This window comes from Hesperophylax consimilis, chromosome 30 (assembly GCF_061612785.1).
Source record: "Hesperophylax consimilis isolate HC1 chromosome 30, BYU_Hcon_1.0, whole genome shotgun sequence".
Lineage (NCBI taxonomy): Eukaryota > Metazoa > Arthropoda > Insecta > Trichoptera > Limnephilidae > Hesperophylax > Hesperophylax consimilis.
This window is the reverse complement of record NC_142865.1, coordinates 3455201-3478896: the sequence shown is the minus strand read 5'-3', so window position 1 is coordinate 3478896 and position 23696 is coordinate 3455201. Positions and strand designations below refer to the sequence as shown.

Here is a 23696-nt window from a genome sequence, read left to right as displayed (position 1 = left end):
TATTATGAAAATTTTTGCAGTATTTTCTTTTTCAGGAAAATGTATATTTCAATGCAACATAGATCATGATGTGATTGTGTGTGTTGTTACATTTGTATACGCTTCGGGTAGAGACGTCCATACCAAACGTCACTGAGAAACAGCATTTTGTCTTGTTTACGCCTACTTACATTTTGAATACATATTTCAATAATTTTCCAAATGCGTCCTTTTTATCACACTTTTCATCTGCCACTCTCCGCGACATTTTAAATTACTAAATGTGTAAAAAATATAAACAATTAAGAATTTGTAAGCTTTTTAATGTCATTTCATTAAAATTATCTTTTTCATCAAATTAACATTTCTATGGTAAAAATATATTTTTTAGTAGTTTACATTTATATTTTTTATTGAGTAATTTATTTTTTATTTGTTTTGTACTCAAGCGAAACGATAGGAAAACCGTCAATTTATCTAAAGTATATTTTTGGTATTCATAATGTTCACCAATTCGTTATAAAGATTAATCAAAATAGTGATTCCTGAACACTACTTTTGCCAAATGTAATAACAATAGTAATGAAAGATAAAATGGCAAATGTTACTATAGTGTCCCCTGCGTGAACAGTCGTCTAATAAAATTGTGTTTATCTGAAGTGACCTACCTGCCAAGTAAGCGATTTTTCTTTATCTGTTTGCAAATAATAAAATTAGATAAAGCCTAGGAACTCATAATTGTACAGAGCCCTTGAGGTAAATTTTTCACTAAATCGGCACTATACAAATTATTAAAATATTATTATTGAAGAAAAATACTGTGTGCAAGCAATGCTTCTGTGTGAGAACTGTGTTCGAGCCAACCTCTGGTTGCGATGTCTGTAATATTTATAATTAATTTCAATGTTCATGTGAATAAATCAATATTTCTGATAATTGAGAAAAACAGCCTTGAAAATTAGTGGTTAAATTAAAGATTAAATTAATGATTTATTTCCATATTAGGAATGTTGGTCCGTTGAGGCTATTTTGGCCCGCTTTTAACTCATCCAATGAACTGTAAAGTTTTGAAGGCAGAACGAGAGAAATCCAAGGCAAACAAAACACAACTTTAGAAAACGCAAACTCTATTAAAAATCATCGAAACGAAACAGATTGTTAAAATAATCGCCATGTTTGCTTGTGAAGCGTTAAGTAGATCAAATAGTGTTGATTTTGTTGGACTTGCAATCAGCTGATCACCAAATAAATAGTGATTAATGTCCAAATAAATAGTGATTTGATGCCCAAATAAATTGTGAATTGGTGCCCAAATAAAAAAAGGTTAAATTCCCATATAAATAGTGATTTGCTGCCCAAATAAAAAAAAAACGATTGTATGCCCACATTAATAGTGTTTTGGTGACCAAATAAATAATGATTTGGTGTTCAAATAAAAAAAAACGATTTTATGCCGACATAAATAGTGTTTTGGTGCACAAATAAATAGTGAATTGGTGCCCAAATAAAGAGTGATTTGGTGCCCAAATAAATAGTGATTTGGTGCCCAAATAAATAAAGATTCGATGCCTACATAGTGATTTGGTGCCCAAATAAAGAGTGATTTGATGCCCAAATAAAGAGTGATTTGATGCCCAAGTAAGTAGAGATTTGGTGTGCAAGTAATTGGTGATATTTTGCCCAAAGAAATATATATTGATAAAATATAATTTAAAAATTTTGAGACCAATTAAATATTTTCCCATTTTATTGTCGAAAGTGGGACTCACTTACGAACAGTTTTAAATTTCTGACCACAAAAAAATCAAGGAAATCGTTAAAACAGTAGAATCACAGAAGTAAATACAAAACGAACTGACGGCATTTTACCGCACAGCGATAATGACCACAAATCGTCACGATTTTCACGCTAGTTTGCGTTCTGAAAGATGCTTTTGACCTCTGGCCAAACTGTGTAACTTTACGAACAAGCCGGATGAAAGAGACGCTTGAACTCTGTAAGAATGAATCACTAAGGAAATATAAAGAGGAAACATCCAACACAAGATTTTTTTAAATATATTTTTAATTAAAAACTACGACAAAATGCCACGATTTTCACGTCGGATTGCATATTAAACGAAGCTTTTGAAGATCAAGCCCGGTAGCCAGTAAAAACGGTGAATTACAGAGATTTTTGAACTCTGTAACAATGAATCACCAACGAAAACTATAGAGAATACTGTGTTTACGGGAAAGTAACATACCTACAAACAATTATGCAATGGAATTTTTGTAAAATTTCAATTATAAAGAACAATAATTAAACGAAGTGTGTAATGCTAGACTTCTGGAAAAACTGTGTAACTTTAGTAAAATGTTAGATAAACGAGATGTAAGAATGAGATCTACAGAGAAATTCTAGGAAAAAACGAAGACATTATTATTTTAAAAAACATTTCATGATTTTCATCTTGTAGGAAAGAATCACTAACAAAATCTACAGATAACGTCTGATTTTATAGGACGTAACATAATTAATAATGATCTATCATCAGAATTTTTATACATTTATTTGTAATAAAACGGCGATAAATATGATAACTGTCGATAAGTTTTGCAGCATATAAAATGCTTCAGGATGGTATGTATAGCAAGTGAATCAAATACTGATGATGTCAAGAGCAAGAATTGGCCACAAATAAATCAACAAAGAGAGCAAACAAACAAAATGGACACTTGTACAGGATAATATTGAGCTCTTTTGATAGCACAGACACATGCATAAATAAACACACACACACTAGAAGTTGCACTGGGCATGATGAACCATGCATATTTCACATAGCAACCATGCAGCATAACAGAATCACCGAAGGGGAACACGTTTCCAAGTAAAAAGTTGAAAAAATCACTTGATGAATCTAAAAACCAAACGATTTCATGAAAAATTCATCATCTGAGACAATTCGTTTAATTATTTCACTGTATATAAAAATCAATCACTTGAGACCTGTATATTTTGTAATTCAAATATAATTTAGGTTGTTTTCTAGCTTTGTAAATTGCCTTTGGCGTGATATCTCATTAAAATAACGCTACAAAAATAAGTAACCACCATTTACACGAGTTTAAACTACGTCAGCGTTGAAATACATGTTGTCAGATGGTATCTAACTATGGTTTTAAACTATGGCAGCATTGAAATACGTGTTATCAGATGGTATTTACAGTACTAACTATGGTTTTAAACTACGTCAGCATTGAAATACATGTTGTCAGATGGTATTTACAGTATTACCTATAGTTTTACATTATTTTCCAACATAGCAAAGCGTCCTTGACGCGATATCTCACTCAAATAGCGCTGAAAGGAAGATAGCGAAGCATTATTATGATAGCAGCGTAGCGAAGGCACCACAAAAATACATACTATTGGTTTGTATTTGTATTTGCAAACGTTTCAAAGCGTTGCTAAGTTATCTTGACGTGAACTCAAGCGTTAAAGTTAACATAGTATTATTAAAACTTTTATTTACACTAGTTTAGGCTTCGTCACATGTTTTTGGATTGTATTATCGCGTTTAGATTCACAAATCGCAAAAATAACGAACGCGTGTTTAACACATAACATCGGGCTCGCGGCAGCGCTCGGATCAAACTGACTGGCTTTGGTTGACAGAGTGCTGTTGGCTGTTGCGTGACTCACCGTGCCACAGGTGCGGGCGGCGGGATTGGAGAAGGCAAGGGGAAGGTGCGGTGGCGGGCAGCGGGCAGACTCGGCCGGCCAACAGGTAAATTTTAGGAGGTATTTCAGCTGTATTTTATGGTTTTTATTTACGCTCGGACTTCGGACGGTGAGCTGACCATGTGAGTGGCAAAATGACCGTAACTCAATGATTTATCTATGCCGTAACTCTGCGTTGTGATCGCTGACTTTGAAAACGCAGAATGTTTGTGCTTTAGTAACTAGATCTTAATAGCCAGGTACTTCCAAATCAGTCTCTTCCCATCTCATTCCCTTCCCACTTCCTTCGGTCGTTCGGCCAGACTCAAGTATCTGATTCACTTGATCGTGCCATGTCTTCCTCGGGCGTCCCCAACTTCTGCTATCATTCACATTTGCATCGTATATTCTCCTTACACTAATTTCTTCGCTTATTCGATCTACATGCCCAAACCATCTAAGCGTCCCTTTCTTGATCTTACTCATTACGCTTACATCAGCCTTGCACTCTTTGCGGTTCTCCACATTTCTTACACGATCGTACATGGTTTTACCACACATACGCCACAGGGATCTCATTTCTACAGCATTCAGTCTACTTTCATCCTTTCTCTGCCAGATCCATTCCTCACTTCCGTACATCAGGGTAGGTACCAGCACTCCATTGTGGACTGCGTGCACTGCCAATTATACAAGCAATTTAAAAACGAAAACCGCCATTTTATATACGCTTCAGATAACGAGCAAAAAATTCAGAAATCTATGTATTTTCAAATATACGCACGGTGAAAATGGTTAAGGCGATGCACTACGTCGTGTAATATTTTAAATTGAGCCGCTATCAATAACAACCCTTACGTAGATGGCGATAAGGTTTAAATTCCCGCTTAACATTATCCGCCTGTTTTGATTTATGCAAGAAAAAACCATAGCCAAAAAGTACCTTTTATTTTATTTTGTGGATGTTCAGGCATAAATATTTAATTTTTTTCCGATCATTTTATAAATAACTTAATTTGCCACATTATACAATAAAATCATAACCGAAAATGGTTTCTTAAGTAGGAGATTTTGAACTTTAAAGCACTTTTCATAGGCCTATACATTATTTTTTTCTGGGCTTGTACATAAAAAATACTCGATTATTTCAAATGTCAAGATGTATTCTACTCGCAGTATTTAATTAAAGCATCTGAAACATTTCTAGGCGACCAAATTTTCAAACCAAAAACACATGATTTTGCATTACTACGTATGGCATCGCCTTAAAAAATAAAATAATAATCAATTTCAAAGACAGTCCGTGCAACACGACATGCTGAACTTAACAATGTTACATTTACACAGGTGGTGTATTATGTTATCCAAATGACCTAATTATTAATGTAATTTTTCCAAGAACTATTTGTAATCATACCCTCTTTGTGAGAAAAGCGGGCTGTAATTCAATTGACCTGAATTATAGCCAATAATCATATTTATAGATTACGGCCAACACCTACTACATATTTAAAAATATAATTATTAATTAAACAATTATTATAGATTGAATATTATCATTCCGTTTTATCTAGGTACCTACAAACTCGGTGCTTTGACAATAGAAAAATTGGTAATCTGGTAATCGGTAATCGGTCGGTGGCTGAGTTGGCATCGCGTTTGGGTCCCACCCAAGCGTGGTGTTTTCAATTCCTCGGCTGGCTAAATCCTCCATCACAACATAAGCAACATTTTCCCGATTTATTTCATTCGGTCGATGAGTAAAATAATAAATATTCGTGGTTAAATACAAAGTGTTTGTTTTATTTTTAAAAAATGTATAGATGTTATATTAAAAAATAACACATATTTTTTTGGAACTCAAAAAGTTAACGAGAAACTTGTAATAAATCGGTAGAAATTGGGTATGCGTAATGTGGGAATTTATTCGTAATTTACTAAAAGTTTATCAAGAAGCCTGTTAATTCATTCGTTAAGGCTTCAATCCCCTTTTTTAACCGGATTACCAATAATTTTAAAGAGATTTTAAATAAATAAGCAAAAACTGATTTTTCTCTGAACTGTCCGCACACATGTTTTCATCTTCCGCACACATCTTTATGAATCTCCAATATGAAGGAACACTATGGGACAAGAAAATATTTTTGTAACGAAATATTATCAATTTGTGGTACACGTGAACTCGATTACTTTATTTTATCTACGCATGAATGTGTGTGTTTACGGACTAGCCAGTTTCCTTTCATATTTTGCACAGATTAGTTGATAGGCCGCACACACAGTGATGTTCACTTGATCGTGCCGTGTCTTTTGTGTGGACACGTTCAGGTGAACTAGTTACTTGAGTTGGGCAGAATAACAAAAGGGTATGTATGAGACGATGTATGAAAGTGAATGAAGCAAGGAGTGTGTGCCAAGACCGAGTTGTTTGGCGGTCTATTCATTCTGCCAACCCCTGCGGGGAAACGGCGTAATGGTTAGTCGGTACCTACTTTAAATTCAAAAGGGGGAGGGTTTTTGCCGTTGAAAAAAGGGTAGAAGGGCACGTTATAACACGCATACACAGAGACATACACGGTGTCCGGTAATAACTCGTAGTATAAGCGGGAAACTAGTGAACCGCAGTTGATTTTGTGATTTTTTGAGAACTTTTATTGATTTAAGCCTTTTAATTTTTTAAAGGTTTTTTTTTAAGTTAACTTTTTAGCTAATATCAGTTGTTTAAAGTCTTCTAAATGCGATGAAGCGTAGACCTGGCTATCGATTCTCCAATTCAGGCCGCTCGCAATCGCCGTCGAAAGTACATACATTGGTCGACTTTCTTATTCTAAAGTCAAGTCGAAGGTACATACTTACATACGCCAAACGTCAAAAGTGGGTTGAACCACTCGTTGTTCGAGTGGAATGACTTCACCGAGATTTTTTTTAACCCTTAAAATTTTTGAAAATAATAGGAAAAATTGAAATTCTAATGTTTCTAGGTTGTACTACGAGTTTCCGTACACCGTATATGTACTATGTATACTCGAAGAAAAAATGTATATATTAGACTCGAACACCTGTTGCCAGAATTGTTGTCCTCTCGTCAAGGTCTAACAATTTATTCTGTTGTGCCATTATCGGTGTGGGGTTGGTAGGTAAGCACAGGTACAGTAATTTACATTTCATTATACCTTGTAGCACCCCTAATTAGCTAAGCAGGTAAACTGAACTCAGGTAAGGAACAAAAAGAGACTACAATAATTCTATAGCCGAGGTCTGTACGGCCTTGTGACTTGCATGTGCAACAGTTGTATTGTTTTAATTAATTAAATAAACTGGAACTTGTTAACAAATAATAATTAATGAATTCATTATTTTATTATAATAAGAAGCAAACAATGATCACAGGAAGAGAAAAAAATATATTGCAGAGTATGAAAAATATGCATTTGTTTCAGGGTTCTTTGAAAAAGTTGCAATGTCAAAACAATGACATTTGATAAACTTATAAACGTAATGAAAATTAATTGTTATGATATCGACCCTTGCTACGTAAACTATCGTATCTTCAAAATCCCGATTGTTGAGGAGAGCAGTTTAAGAGGAAGCTGCAAGACAAAAATGTGTATATTCTTGGTATACCTTATATTGCAGGTAATATGCATTAAAATCCCTTGACAAACGGAGTCTAGAAATGTTCGATTTCAAGCAAATTATTTTGTAAATAATTTTATAAGAAAGCAAAAAAGTTAATCAAGTGAAACTGTCACAGATAGTCTTAGCTATAATACTGTATTTTTTAAAGCTGTTTCCTTTACGCGTTCATACATTTCTATTGAACCAATATTTTTAGTAGTTTACATTTATATTTTTATTGAGTAACTTATTTTTTTATTTGTATTCTACTCAAGCGAAACAATAGGAAAACCTTCAATTTATCTAAAGCATATTTTTTGGTATTATGAAATGTACACCAATTAGTTATAAGATTAATCAAAATAGTGATTTGGTATTAAGCTTCGCCTTAAAGTTTATTTTGATCGCTGTTAATTTAAAAATTAAACGATTAAAATTAATTTTTCTTTCGTTTTTACAGTCGTTCAGTCATTTACACCCATGACTAAATTGCGATTGAATACAATAACAAAACTTCAACTCTTGCCACCACAATGAAACAGTTTTTAAAATGTAATGCAACAACCTGTCGTTGCATCGAGTACAATGCTGTTATTGTTATCGTCAAGTAACGGGGGGTAATGATGTCTGCGAAAACACAATAACAACCTGGGCTCGGCAGGGAGGTTGGCTTTGTCGCCAACATAAGGGTTGCTAAAGCAGGTAGCAACAAGTTGAATTAATATAATAATACTTGTCCTAACACGAAGATAATTGCTTTGTAAAGGGTAATGTTTATAAATGCAAAATTATTCGTAACATTGTAATATCATTGCTAAATTAATATACTGATTAAGAAGTGGACATCTTATGATAAAAATAATAATAGTATTTTGATGATTTGTACAGCACCATACAAATAGTTGATTTAGTGGTGGTGCCTACAACGTTTTTTTGATTTGAAATAACGTTTTCGAGTAAATCGAGTTCAAAGTTTGAATGCTAGGCCAAATTAGAAAAAATCGGAAGCTACGGGTTTAATTTCACCCGTTTATTGTATTGAATGCGTTGAATGAAACGAAGACCCGGCTCCAAAAGAATTTTAACTCTTTAGTGGACGAAAAGGAAAAAAAGTTTTTTTGTAAAAATCGAATGGTTCAGATCTAAAAACACGTGTTTTTGTTAAGTTCTCCGTGGCGTTTTTCAGACCAGTTTCTCGCTCGTACCAATAATAATAGGCTAATTTATATAGCACCGTTTTCGTGAAAAATCACCCCAAGGGCGCTGTACAAATATATTTATTAAATAATAAATACAGTTGGCTTACAACTAGGATTCATAAATAACTAGTGACTTGCATTTAAGACTTACATCTAATGACTTACGACTAAGGCCTATAACATAAGGTTCTAATGACATATTTAGAAACTTACTACTAACGTTTCACTAGTTCTAAAAGCTGATAATAAACCTTCTAGCGAACGATTTTTTTTATTTAATTGATCTAACTAATTCCAACTTCGGAGTTAAATTACTCGAAAACGAATTCTCAAATCAGTTATACAGGAGTTATACCACAAGATCGACTCCAAGTGTGATGTAGATTTCCCGTTTGTAGTACGAGTTTCCCGACACTGTGTAAACATAATAATAAATTTAAAATTTAAAACAGTTTACGAGATTTTTTTACGTTAGCATAGCAACAAATGTATTTCACAATGTGGATTACTACTGACTGTGGTGACTATTCGCCTCGTTAACTTCTGGTTACCCTCCGCTAGATTTGTATAACTTCTGCCTACTGTAATAATAATATTGAAATATGTACATATCCACTCGTAGCTTTATGCTAAACTCAACCGACTACCTTCGTTATTATAATGTGAATTGAAAGAATAACAGTGCTTCTGTCTTCTGAATGCACGAACAAGCAAACCGAAATGATTGCTAGTTTCTGAATTATAGCTACGAGCACATACATTCAGACTTAAAGGTTTACAAAAATCGACAACTCCCTCCTGCATTTTAGACGACTTTAAAGTGTTACTTTCATTTGTTTCTCACGGACGTCCTTTCATACACGAGTTATGTCACGTGATATGTAATAAAATTTTTGCTACATTTTCAGGTTAACGAAAATCGACCACTCTCCCCTGCATTAGACGACTTTAAAGTGTTACTTTCATTTGCGTCTCACGGACGTCCTTTCATATACGAGTTATGTCACGTGATATGTAATAAAAATTTTCCCGCGCCGCAACTGTTCCCACCAGCTGGAGCCAGTGAGACTATGGCATCCCCAATTGAGGCTGAAGGTTGTGGAGAAAGTACCTGGCTATTCAGATCTGATCACAAAACACGACCAAAGCCATTTCAAGCAACTTTTAGATTCTGAATGGTGGTATTTCAACGGGGCGATACTTGCGGCACGTTTCATAGGGAAAGATACTCTCAGTATATCACCCTGGTGAAAGATCACCACACAGAATTGAAAATTTGCTTGAAATGGCTTTAGTCGTTTTTGGTGACCAGAACTAATAAATAGTCAGGTACTTTCCCCACTCTCTATTACCTTCACCATCACAACATACCCCCTAGTGCGCCCTACTGTCGAATTTGGCAGCCATCTCTGTTCCGGAGCCCCTAAATACCTGAAAAAAACCCTTGACTCTGTGCAAAAACGGGCGGTCCGTTTGGTACATTCCCCAATCTTAACAAACGGACTGCAATCTTTAGCGCACAGGCGTCAGGTAGGTATGCTGTCCTTGTTCTATCGGTATTACAATGGAAGATGCTCTGAGGAACTAGCGTCATTGATCCCTTCGGCACCGGTGCGTAGTCGGGATACACGCCAAACGCGCGCCCAACATTTGTACACAGTTGACACTTGTCACATGAGAACGGGTCGCTTCTACGATTCGTTCTTAAGTTCAACAGCTCGGCTGTGGAACGAACTGCCGGCCTCTGTGTTTCCTCCCTCCTACAACATGGGACTCTTCAAGACCCATGTTCACTCCTTCCTCTCCACAAAAAGACCCTCCACACAGCATCCCCAAAGATGACATAGGCCCTGAGGGAAATTATTTTCTTCAGGGCCTCCTGTGTGGAGTTAATATTAAAAAAAATTCACCTATCGGGGGTGCCATAGTCTCTACAAACATTGTACAATAAAACAAATGAATCAAATAAAATATACTTGCGCTAGCTGGGATTTGGACCCACGACCTCCGGATTAATAGGCATTCACAGCGGTCTACCAAACAAGCAATAAATCCTGATGTATGAGCGATCAGCTGCGAGCTACGATACATAATACTATGTAGATAATAATATGGTAGATGTATAGACTATATATAGATAGTATCGCGTAGGAGAGATGAAGTCTACTTCACCGCTTCGAGTCTACCCACTACCCACATGGCTTCAAGGTTGTTACATATACCTATTCAGAATATTACCATGAAGGTAAATTATAATTGTGTATTATTATTTGGTTTTGTATAGTGAACTGTACCAGTAGAGGCGCGTGGATATTTATATGATTCAATTCATCATTACAATTACAATTTTACAGCAGAATTACATACATATGAAAATATTGGTAACAACATAGCTTGCCTTTTAAATTCAGCATCATTGATGCTAAATATGTCGATATCCGAATTGATACTGTTCAACATCAAGATATTGCATGCATGATCATTGGCAAGTTAGTCCTGCAGGTTTTGAGATAGAACAGTCTATGCTCTAGGACACTAGGTGACAAAAGATAATTCGGGCACATAGAAATTAATACTCTTCACGAAAGTCAAGTTTTCAAACCATCCTGTAGGTAGATGGTTCATTCTGAGCGTACCCAAAAGAAAATGAATAAGGCATAGCCACGAGTACGACAGAACATTATGCTTTAGTTATTAATCATATTGTATCTGAATTTGGCACCAATAAATGCCTAACGCGGAATACGAAATGCTTTTTTTGAAAACCTTATTTAACACCACTTTAAAAATGCAAGGGTTATTTCTTTCGGAAAGCGTACAATAGCGGACAATATTAAATTGTATTCAGTGCAGTCACAGCCTATGTGCGTCGGACATGATGCATGGCAATGGCCTTACAATGAGGAAGAAAAAAATAAGAATAAAGCAGGACTTAAATGGAAGCCTTGTGGCAATCCTTAGGATAAAAATATAATTTCATTTTGGCAGCTTGTATACCTAGTAGTTCAATATTTATAATGAGGACTAACAATTTGAATTATTTGCCAGATTTCTCTGTCTTTCGGAAAGAATCGATGGATTAAACCGAGTACATTATGCTTAACTGGGGGCAGGTTCAAACCACAGATCTTGTTGAAGAGAGGCATAACGGTGCTGCACTGCGCAACGCGGGATGCTTTAGAATAAATGAAGAATCTCATCATCCCTATGTAGCCCCAATCAAGCCTTCAACCACAAAAATAAGACGAAGAATGACCTCCATTTGAATCAGAACACAATCCAATACGAAAGATCATTATACTGAAAAACGAATCGCACAAAACCATAAGAAAAGTGGTTAACATTGTCCCGACAGAAGAATTATTACCTACTGGTGAATTTCACCCAGATTCAAGACGAACGAAACTTGTAAAGAAGGCCAATTGACCAAAGAAATCAACTCTTCAGCAAAAGAAAGCTCACGTTCGTTTTCATTTGATGCCTGGTGCTGAGAAACGTTAGGAGACTAGACGGATTAAAATATTATATTTTATGGAGAACAAAAACCGGTATCATATCAACAACTGCATTAAAATGGTTGGCGAAAGAATTTAACGAGTTCTAAGCAGTGGTATACGGTAAAAGGAAAACTTATAAGCCGTATTTTATATGGTAATTTATTTATGAATATATCCAGTACTTCAATTGGATAAAACAACTATCAAGCTAAAATTATCAGAAAGGAAAAAATAAATATTAAACTAGGAAACAACTTTCCGAATGTTGTACAGAAAACTTTCAGAAATAAAAACACAAGAAGCAAAATCTATATCGTTTGAAAGAAATCTGATATCGCCACTTCATGAAGACCTTTCAATTTTTAATCCCATAGCAATGCAATTTGGAAGGTGGGTATTGGTACCGCCGATCCGGGAAACACCAGCTCCGTGGCGGGCCGGATCGGGAGAGGCCGGTTTGGGTGCCCTTTGACCTCTCCAGCAGGTCTTGCGGGAGGGATGGATTCTTACGTCCGTCACTCCTGGACATACTTGACTCCTTGGAAGGGAAATTATTTTCCTCAGGGCCTCATATGTGGGGTTAGCGAAAAAAAAAATGCTGAATCGCAATGAAATAATAACATACAACAATAACCGACACATGCTGAACGAATCTTGTATGATGCAAGCAGAAGAACTACAGTGAATTCATTCCTAATAAGTGAACATAAATGTAACGCCGTAACTTTTGCACGAGTCTGACAGCCGGGTATTGGTTCCTTGCTATATCGGGTCAGGTTTCATCCTGGTGGTAGCGTAATGTTATTTAACAAGCCTGATGTGACGTGTTGGTCGCTGACGATGCCTCCTTTTGTTTGGCGTTATTTCGTAACTGTTCGTCGGTGGACTCGCTTGGACTAACCGGTTATTACACTGTCCAGTTGATCGAGAGACGGGAACAACTACCGCCGAAGGACCATGCGAAGGAAAACACCAGACATTCAGCAAAAGGTTAATGCCTAAATAAGGACTGCAATTCAAGATAAAAATACGGATCAGGATATTTCAACAACGCACCAATGACTTACATTTGCAAGAAATGAGCAAGTAAGCAAAAGGTGGATGCACATACAAAGACAAGAAATGAAAATAAAAAAGATTTTGATACTTTTAAAAGCTAAAAATTCTATGATAGACTTACGGACAATGAGTCAGCAAAAGGGTTCTGTCCATATACGCACAATGAAATAGCCAGACATTCAGCAAAAGGTTGATGCCTAAATAAAGACAACAAATAAAGGTAAAGCGGAGAATTCGCACATTTTCCCAATGTTACCAGAAACTGGATCAACTTGGAAATTTTAGTATTGTAGATTTAAGAGCAATGCAATAATGAGTCAACTAGAATAATTTGCAACGCTAAAGTTAAACATTCGGCAGAAGGATGTTGCCTAAAACAGACAAGAGTACAAGATAAAGAGAAAGATTTGCATAGTTTTACAATGCACGAACAAACTGGACAGAAATCTGAGGGTCGTTAACTTTAAAGGGACAGTGAAAGAATGAGTAAAGCAGAAAAAAGTTTATGCCTGAATACGGATAAGATAAGGAAGAAGATTTTGACGTTTTTACGGGGCCCCAAGTAATTGAACAGAAATACCGGGATTGTTAAGGTAAGGACAATGTGGGAATGAGTCAGTTGACAAAAGGGCAACGCCCATACAACGATAATGCAAACATTAAGACATTCAGCAAAAGGTCGAAGCCTAAATAACGATAAAAATCAAGAAAAGATCAAAGATGTGAAGTTTCACCTTTTTACAGTGTACCAAATTACGAGTATTTATAGTGGACTTAAGAAGGACAATTCAAAAATGAGTCAACCAACAAAAGGACGATGCCCATATTACGACAATAATGTCAGGGCTATATAAGAATTCACACCTTTTTATGAAGCAACAAAAAACTGGATTTATATAATCACTTTAATTCGATGAAAAAACTTAAAACATGGACCGGGCACATCATTAAAAGGTCGCTACTTTTAAGAATTTTTGTGATTTCACTCGACGTAGCAATAAAATTATTTTGCTTATTGGCAATATAACTGGATTGAACAATTTTTATAAAAGAATCTTGCAACGTCAAATTTCGAGGTACGAACAAAGGATTACGCAGTTACTCTTCTATAATTTTAAATCCCGGCATAAAATAAATGGCTTTTTTATAAGCGGAACGTAGCAAATGCAATAAAAAAGTCATTACCTTTTCCCATTGTGAACAAAGCCATTAGGATTTAGGAAAGAAATGAGTAAAACTATATCTGAACGAAAATATCCTTCCAGAAATATAAAGCTTTAGTAGAAACCAACACGGCTTCGCCCGAGTAGCAAATGCTCCAGTGAGACTATGGCATCCCCAATTGGGGTATTTTGTGAGGCTGAAGGTAATGGCGAGGGGAAGGAGATGGGAAAGAGGAAGGTTGGGAAGTACCTGACAATTCATTATATTTTCGGTGTGGTTTCATCTTTCATCTGCCACACATCAGGGTTGGTATAAGAATTCCATTGCTAACTGTGCTTCAATGTTAAGATTATTGCGAAAATCTTACAGAAAATACGATCCTACTTGGAGATACATAATTAGGGGGTAGAATAACGCCAAATACGAAAAACAATAAGACTCATTAGAAAACATAGTCTGAATCAAACTGGATACAATAAATAATAAACTCAATAGATAGCATCTGTGCTTCAAAGGGAATCAAAACGTTCAATAGAAAAAAAACATCTGGTGTTACAATATCAAAACCCTTTCAATGAATGATATTACGTAACGCTTTGGGTCAACGCTATTTGGGAGACCATCCTTTTGAGACATGGTGTTCGGGCATATAGATGATCATTATTATTTACGATTTAGTTTAATCCTTACCTACCCCTTGTACCGATCCGATCCTTTGTCACCAGGAGACGGTAATTACCGGTCAGTACCTTTTGTACCTCAAGTTGCGAGTTGAATTCCATGTTACGTGCAATTCGCCGAGCAGTTTTCGTGCTTCAGATAGAGGGAACATAGAGTATACTAAATACAAGGTAAGGCTTTTCAATATTCTAGTAGCATCCTCTCATAGTTCAATTCCGTTCCCCTTTCTATTAAATTCGTCCACAAAAAAACTCGCGGCCCGAGACAAATATTCCAAGAGCTATCGAAACACATGGCATAAAGAAAAATAATATGGAATATATTATTGTTGTTGGGATAAAGAAACAAATCGATAAGACAAGAGTGTAACAGTAAAAACGACTAGATGAAGCCTTAATTATTAGGTGACCAATTCAAATTTGTAAGAACTTTTCAATAAGTTGACTATAAGCGGGAATTGATAAATATTTCCTAAATCGACGTTTTTGCAAATAATAATATCTATATTATAGAGACAGTTGTAAGAATGACCGATTAGTAGAAGACTGAACAAATGCGTTGGGTTCCCAAGCGCTCCTATCATTTCACAAGCAACATTTCTGAGTACCGTAATAAGGGGAATTCAAATATTGTCAGTTTATTCGTAACCAGTGAGTCATTTTTGTAACAAAAGTCTCGGGAGACTTGAAAGATGTGAAGAAAATAACACACAGAAAATGTCCTTTGCAATTGCATTTAACTGTAATAAGACAATCAGAAGAACATCATTTTTTCCGACACTTTTTATGGCGGACTCTGCAGATCTTCATTTCTACTGCCAAGGACATTCATCAGTATAAATTTTGTATATTTTGGTACCATTTTACCTGTATTGTAAAATATTATTGATTGTATGTATTTCTTCCTCCTGAAAAATTTACATTGATGAAGATAGAAGATATTGGCTGTTCGATTTGCATGATATTTGCCGACAGTCAAGTTATAGATAAAGCAGCAGGTATTTATAATGAATACGCCCAACCGCAACAATATTCAAGGCCAGAATAGCGAGCGGTCTTCAGATAAATTCGCAATGACACAATGGTGCTGATGATGCGGTGGACCGCCCCCTACTGCAATGGTGTTTGATCTCAATCGGTAGATTTGCTGCTCTCGAGGTGAACCCACGCTACCAGTCTCGAAAAGAGCGAGTTCGGCGCCTCTGTGGGATTTTGCGAGGTGATCGGGAGTTATTCTCACTTTTAATGACCTAACATTTACAATGGATTAAACATATTGAATGCTAGTAGACCCCGCAATTCTTCGCTATTGCTAATGTCTTTGTCGGACGTCTCCGACTTCTTCCACCATTCACTACTGTGTTACTGTTAAAACAGTTCATTCACCACAATGTTACTGTTGAAAACCCACTCTCTAAAGACTCTTGGCAGTAATAAGAACAAACTTTGAAATTTTCTGCGATATCGGTGCACTGTTCGTGTTTTTTTTTTCATGAACAAAACATGAAGTTTTGCGAACAACAAGTTTTGTGATCGACGAACCGGTGGAAGCAATCTGTTGGCCATAAGTTGATAATAGTTTGTCTAGTCTATAGTTAGTAATATGATAAATCATTGTAGAAATACAGTATATATTTGGACAGCACCCTTGAGGTGAGGTTTCACCAAAACGGCGCTAAACAAATCATCCAAATTATTATTATTAATTCGCAAAAGGAATTTGCTTATCAATCGGTTCGGTAACAAAATTATTTGTTTTATTAAAAAAAAATCTGTGGTATCTCTATATGTAACTCCAGTTCAATGACCTTAAGAACTGGAATTTACTCTGATTTTCAAAATTGGAACTGATTGTGGGAACTTTTTAGTTGAAGCCCCCGGCGTTGCCCGGACTTAACGCAGAGTTTCGAAATCAGATGTAAACATCAACCTTCCTCCTGTTTTTGAAGTGTGCAAAATTACATCAATCTCGGAATAAAAGTGTAGATTTAATAAAAATATCAAATACACGCCGCCCGCCAGCCACATACATAAATATAATGGTATTCACTTCTTACAATTCTATATATATTTGTTTGTGTATTTTTTAGTTTAAATTTTTGACAGATGATGTATTTTTTCAGGTTTATTAACGGCGTTAATTCAAAAGCAAAATTTCTGAACGTCTTTTAAAAGATAATCCTGAAGCAAATATCACGTATAATCCCGTGATTTCTCTGATTCCAGCACCATAACATTGTTACAATTGTAACAGTAACCACTTATTTAAATAGTAAAAATAACAATCGCTGAAAGCGGACTTGTTTTTTTTTGTTCTAATGACCAAGGGCGATGATTGTACAGGTAAATGGTGGAGTGAGTTGAGCTGAGGTTAGACCATATGGTAATAATTAAATACATATAAGGTATAGAACGAATAAGAAAGGTGTTCAATGAAAAAACTAACTAATTTGCAACTCCATATTGGGGAGAATGCTAAACTGACAGAATAACGATGTGTCTAAACTTCAAATCTTTAAGACCAGCAATTCTCAAACTTATTTGGCCTCCGCCCACTTTCCGTATCTATATAACAACCCCCTGGGCTAATTTGTTTGGTTTTGCGAACCAACAGTTATTACAGTTATGCAGCTGTAGGCAGACTGATGGAACCTAAGCGCAAGCCAAATACAAAGTTTGGTGATCGCGCTTTCGGAGCATCTGGGCGGAAGGCTTGGAATAAACTCCCTCCGGAACTAAGATCCATAACAAGTCCGACAGAATTCAGGTCTAAACTAAAAACTTACCTTTTTAAGCTTCCATATCCTTAAATTAAATATACCATTCCTGAGAGAAAGTCCAGTTATATCCAATTATGTCCTAAATCCTGTATCTAATTTCGCCAATAAACAATTGTATAATGTTAATTAAGTGTTAACCTCAAGTGACCTACCAGGTAAGTATTGTACTGTATATTATCTCCATATATAGTTAATAATAACATAGATCATTGTAGAAATGTATTATATATTTGTACAGCGCCCTTGAGGTGATTTTACACAAAAACGGCGCAATACAAATCATTCAATTATTATTTATTATTATTATTACCCGTAGAGTCAATTTGTTCGCTTTTCGGAACAGCTCATATGGTCTCATAGAAAACGTTGTGTCTCTCTTACTTTCATATATCTAAACAGTGTTAGAAAGAGAAAATACTAAGCTTTATATTCAAATCTAAAAGTCAACTACACATGAATTAAAATGTGTACTTCTATAAAACCGAAGGTTCACTCAGCAATGTGAGAAAAATTTATGAAACTGTATTTTTTATAAATTATTTTTATTAAAAAATAAAAGTGAGGTTACAGTAATTTTTGCAATACATTTATATAAAAAAAACTTTTTTTCGTTATACGTAATTTTAGCTCAGCGTTTAGACGAAAAAAGGTGCAGTGAGTGATTTATTAAACCTTTTTTTTAATGTTTGGATTGAAAATTTCAATATTTCTAAAATTATATGTTTATTTCTGACAATAAAATTCATTCAACCAATTTCATCGCCTTTCAAAAACAGTGTTTAGTTTTCAGATATATTCAGAAATTATCCATTTATTTGGATTTCATTGCAAACCGGGCAGCGTATTTAAGAAATATAACGGTCAATATGCCAAAGGCCCGAGAGGTTAAGTAAATATACACTATATATGTAATGCTTTGTTATTGCTTTGGCCGCCCTGTGACTGTCTTTTGACGTTTCCTCTGGATCTCTCTTGCATGGTTTACTTTGGGAAACACTGCCGCCGCCGCCGGAATAACGTGATGCATGCATACAGTTTTGGACATGTGGAACAACGCATGGATGCTAAGAGAACGGCGCCGAAGATAAATGATAAAATAACAGCAGAAGTGGCAGAATAAATCACGTGGAATTGAACGACATCGGACGCGAGAGAAGACGAGAAAAGACGAAGAGAAGAAGGTAAACCGGATATCTTACTAGAACGTGGCGGGAATACCAAATCGGAGAATAGTGTTTCTGAGAAGATGGATTAATGTGGGACGTAACCTACATACAACAAGACATGTTGGAAATGGGACTACACGAGAGTGTCAGCTATGTCTTCCATTTGGGGATGACTTTTGATTGTCACATCGGAAGTATTTTGTACATAGTTTGACTTAAGTTTTATTCCAAGTCTAGCTTTGGTAAGCGATTTAAAAATGGCTTATTAAAAATTATTATCGAGCTGTGCTGGGGCGTTTAAAAGAAAGGAAGGAATGAACCTGTGTTGAGGAACATTCATTGACGTGTCGGTAAAACAAACACTGGCCTGTTTTTAACGGATTCAAGAGTTTTCTCAGATATTTAACCCTTTCATCCCCAGTGTTAATTCAAATTAACATGAACTTTGTGATTTTTTTTACCGTAACGGTAGCGATTTAGAAAAGCCATGATTTTGTTTTGTTATAGCTGCTTGTAGTCTTTTCTGTGGCGTCTATTTTTTCCACTCTGTTGAAATCCTTATTCCCGCCACAAAAACGATAAATATTTTGACATCTGCTGATTGTGAGTTTCATTGAATTTCAGCCGTCATTGATTACTTCATTTAAGGTGAGATATCAATATTTTCTACTCGAATTACAAATATTTTGACGCATTAAGATGTGTTCTATAATAATAACATCAGTTCAATTCACTGTTCACAGTTATTTGCCAAAATATTGTAAATGAATTTCAACGTTCATTCAAATTAACACTGGTAGTGACGGAAATGTTTTCGACTAGTATAGCGAATTTTTAAAGATATATTATCCTAAATTATTTCTATATTTCTGAATGAATTTGAGTTAAAATGTTATTTGTTTGTATCTTAAAGATAATCACTACATTGTAAATGTACATTTTTGACATGAAAAAGTTATTTGTGTTATGTTTATTTTACCTTACTATTTAAAAAATACCCTCTGACGTCCAATGTTAATCCAAATTAACATAGAAAAATTAAAAAAAAATTAAATACCAAAAATTTTCAAATAATTTTCTGATGTATTATCAAGCATTACATATTTATATATGTGGAAGTCTCTACAAAACTACAGAGTCGGCAGTCTTCTTCTTCTTTCGTTAGGTTAAGAGGGGGTCAGAGGAGGACATCTACGTCTGCGAGCTGGAGTACGGTCTCGGGCGTTGCCATGTGGACCTCATCGATCCCTGTGGGGAATTATAGGAGAAAGCATTCGTTGACCACATGTTGGTCTGCAACGCACCGCATTCACACAGAGCAGACTCTTCCATGCGTCATGTCATCATGTGACTACAACGCCTGTGGGAGCACCTTATCCCATTGATGGAGGGGGGCCAGAGTTTACGAGGCGGTAAGAACCCAGGATGTCTCTCAGTGGGGTGGGTCGTGTACGAGATAAATAGATAAACAGAATTGAATTGAATAGACATCACGTCAGCCGATTGTCACTCAAGTTTATACTCAAGTTTATATCTTCTGGATTGAGAGTTATCTGGATCAGCCTCACTTATTTCATCCAGAAGGGTTGGAAAGAGTCGAACTCTGCACGACTTCACAACTTCTGAGAGGTCACCTAACAATAGCTTTCCTGTAACCATTCCTCATCATTTCCTAAAGAAATTAGACAATATCAGAGGTAGAATAGAAACTTAAATGTGATTGAATTGATGAACTCTAAATCCGTTGTAACATAAAAAAAGGACATGCAATTGGCCACATTCCAATTTTTTACATTATTTAACGATACAATAAATTGTTTGAAATTACACACTACAAACTACTTACAAACGCAAATGAATAGACATTTGTAATCATAATCATATGGCTTAGACGGTTTTGGCATGTAGAGCAATTGAACGAAGAAAGAGGAAAACAGGGGACGATCAAGTGAACCAAAAACTTGAATAGGTTGATGTCAAGAGACGACTTCACAACTTCTGAGAGGTCCCCTAACAATAGCTTTCCTGTAACCATTTCCCAACATTTCCTTCACAACTTCTGAGAAGTCACCTAACAATAACTTTCCTGTAACCATTCCTCATCATTTCCCAGAGAAATTGGACAATATTAGAGGTAGAATAGAAACTTAAATGTGATTAGTACAACTCTAAATCCGTTATAACATAAAAAAAGGATATGCAATTGGCCACATTCCAACATTAATTATTAACGATAATATTGATGAGCAGGATTTTTTGGGTAGAATAGATTTGATATGAATGCGTCACACTGTCACGCGTGTAGTAATTTTGAATTTAACACACTACTGTAGAACGTAGAAGCCACTCACTTTCAGCAATCGGCAGTCGAACCCAATCCCGGTGTCGTGTCAAGGCACAAGTAGCAGTGGGCGACCCGAACAGTGGACAAGTCCATAACTGCATTCAAATTCTGTACTATCGGAGCAAACTGAGAGCTGTAGAGATGTGGAACCAACGGCAGGAGAAAATGGCTAAAAAGACTCAAAAATTTATAAATAAATTCTATTTAATTAATTGAGGGGACGACTTGAGTTCCGGGGGTCGCGGGTTCAACGGAACAATTAGAAATCAATAAAAGAACCAATAACCCTAATATTACATTAATTAGTAAAGTAAGGAAAATATTTATTCCACACTTGTAAGTACGTTCACAAAACCTAAGTAATATAACACATTTAAATAAATTAATAGCAGCCTCATCATTATTTAACAATTAAGATAGCATTAATGTGGGGAAAACTGACTTCAAAATACCCCACAGAATATGAAATCTACTGTCGCAATTATTTTATTAGTAAATCAGTTCAACCGGTAATAAATCATATTAAATTGAGAGGGGGTAAAATAGAATAAACAGCTGTAACAATAACAAAAACCAAAAAATACTTGCAGAACTTAATAATTATATTATAAAATTTGATTTTAATATAATTTTAAAAAAATGTAGTTCTACGAATTAAACACAAAAACAATACATAAATGCATATTGGAGAAAATTAAATCAAATTGTTCTTTTTCCCTTTCTGTGTGTAAGATTTCTAAAATATATCAGTTATTTTCATTATGGTGTTTTATCTTTATTTTAGTTTTGTTTTTACAACGTGTTCTTCAGTTAAATGCGTTTAAATTGAAATTGTATTGTCAATTTAAATTAACTGTCTTAAGAATAAAAAAATGCCTCGGTCAGTACCTCTCAATAGTATTAACCTTGTTGAATAAAATTAAACTGGTTGTGATGTCACACCTGTAACGCTATGGATTTGGTACGTTTTGACCAGATTTGTAAAATTTAAAAAAATGGATGTTCTTATTACACTTTGTAACTCTGTACATGCGCATCAAGGCGGAGTTGAATGGTGCTCGTTCCATCCTCTTAAGATATTATTTATTTTTATTTTTAATGATAAACTAATTAATGTTTATAAGACAAGGTTTTATGCATAGCATAAAAGATAACACATAATTAGTCGCCTGAAATATCAATACAAATTGAAAATATCTCCCGAGTAAAAATAATTCGCCAACAAATGAAGTCAAAATATTTCACCAACAAATGAAGATATAATATGTCTCGACGCCATCTAGTGAGAAATTCAGCACTAACAAAGCCTTTCCTACAAAAATAAAGTTGGTTGTTTACAAGTGGAAAAAATATAATAAGCAGTAATTATTGATTGAGGTACTAGTACATATTGAATTATTTTGCGTGTTGGAAATAAGCTGACATAGCTCAGTGGTTTCAGAGCACATCAGAAGGTACGGGTTCAATTCCAGTTGGCGGCATTTATTTTTACTCGGGAGATATTTTCAATTTGTATTGATATTTCAGGCGACTAATTTTTGCTAATAATTTTATATTTGTTACTCTTACGTTATGTTAATAAGTTCGTCTTTAATGTTTTAGGTTACATCGTATTGAAATAAGGTCAACAAACATCGGGTCAATAGTGGAATGAAGTGTGGGCGAACAGAATATATTTACAACCAAATGTTTGTAGAGAAATTTTCTAACATGTAGTTACAAAATCCAACCTTTATTTAATTATTTCGTAACAGATTTGCGTTGGCTTCTTGGGAAAACTTTATTTATTTACTGAACAGAACAACTCTACGTATTGAATTTTATTAATATATTAGCTGACGCGTACCTGGCATTGCTAGGGGTTTATCCTTAGGAGACGAGAATGGCGGACTTTTCTGTAGGCCTTTTTAAGATATACAATTCCGTAGTACCACAGACATAGGAATTAATAGACGAGAAGATAATGGCGAGGGGTAAAATCAACTGTTGAAGAACGAAGGGCGTAAGGCTGACTGTGATTCGTCAATAAATCAATCTGACAGTAAATAGGCATCTCGCATTATAATATCACCATTTACTTCTTAAAAGTAAAATCTGCTTTTGAATGAATAGACATTTTTACATGGGAGCGCAAATTACTCGCCACGTTATGAACAAATTTGCGAAGTCCAAATTCGGCAAAAAAATTCGGTTGTATTTTCAGAATCGAATATTTCGTTTAAGTATTTAGTTAAGACACTTTTATAAATGTTCATAATTTACTTCCCAGCAACCAACCAGCTTTGTGTTTCGCGTCCAGACGTTTCTCGATGTGATAGTATAATATGTTTCTAAAACTGATCTATATTATACGATGTGAATATGCTTAAAATAAAGTAAAATAATGCTTATATATGGAATGTAATACGACAATTGGGTTTATTCTCTTTTTCACATCTATTTTTACAAGTTTTCATAGTACAAGTCAACATTTTGCCGTGTTATTTCGTAAAATGAACCGATGA

The 23696-nt window shown here is 35.2% G+C and overlaps 1 protein-coding gene across 16 annotated transcripts in view; it reads right to left on the bottom strand.

Annotated features, from left to right (window-relative positions):
• Positions 1-23696, bottom strand: part of LOC149409528 (serine/threonine-protein kinase MARK2-like) — a 357017-nt gene that overhangs the window by 115780 nt on the left and 217541 nt on the right. For 11 of the 16 annotated variants that reach the window (XM_089649587.1, XM_089649593.1, XM_089649594.1 and 8 more), the window contains exon 1: positions 3392-3604. The exons of 2 other annotated variants lie outside the window; for them this stretch is intronic. The gene's annotated coding sequence lies outside the window, so the exon portion shown is untranslated. Of the gene's footprint in view, positions 1-3391; positions 3612-23696 lie in introns of those variants that run through there. 3 more of the 16 variants (XM_089649591.1, XM_089649588.1, XM_089649592.1) reach the window with 3 other exon arrangements.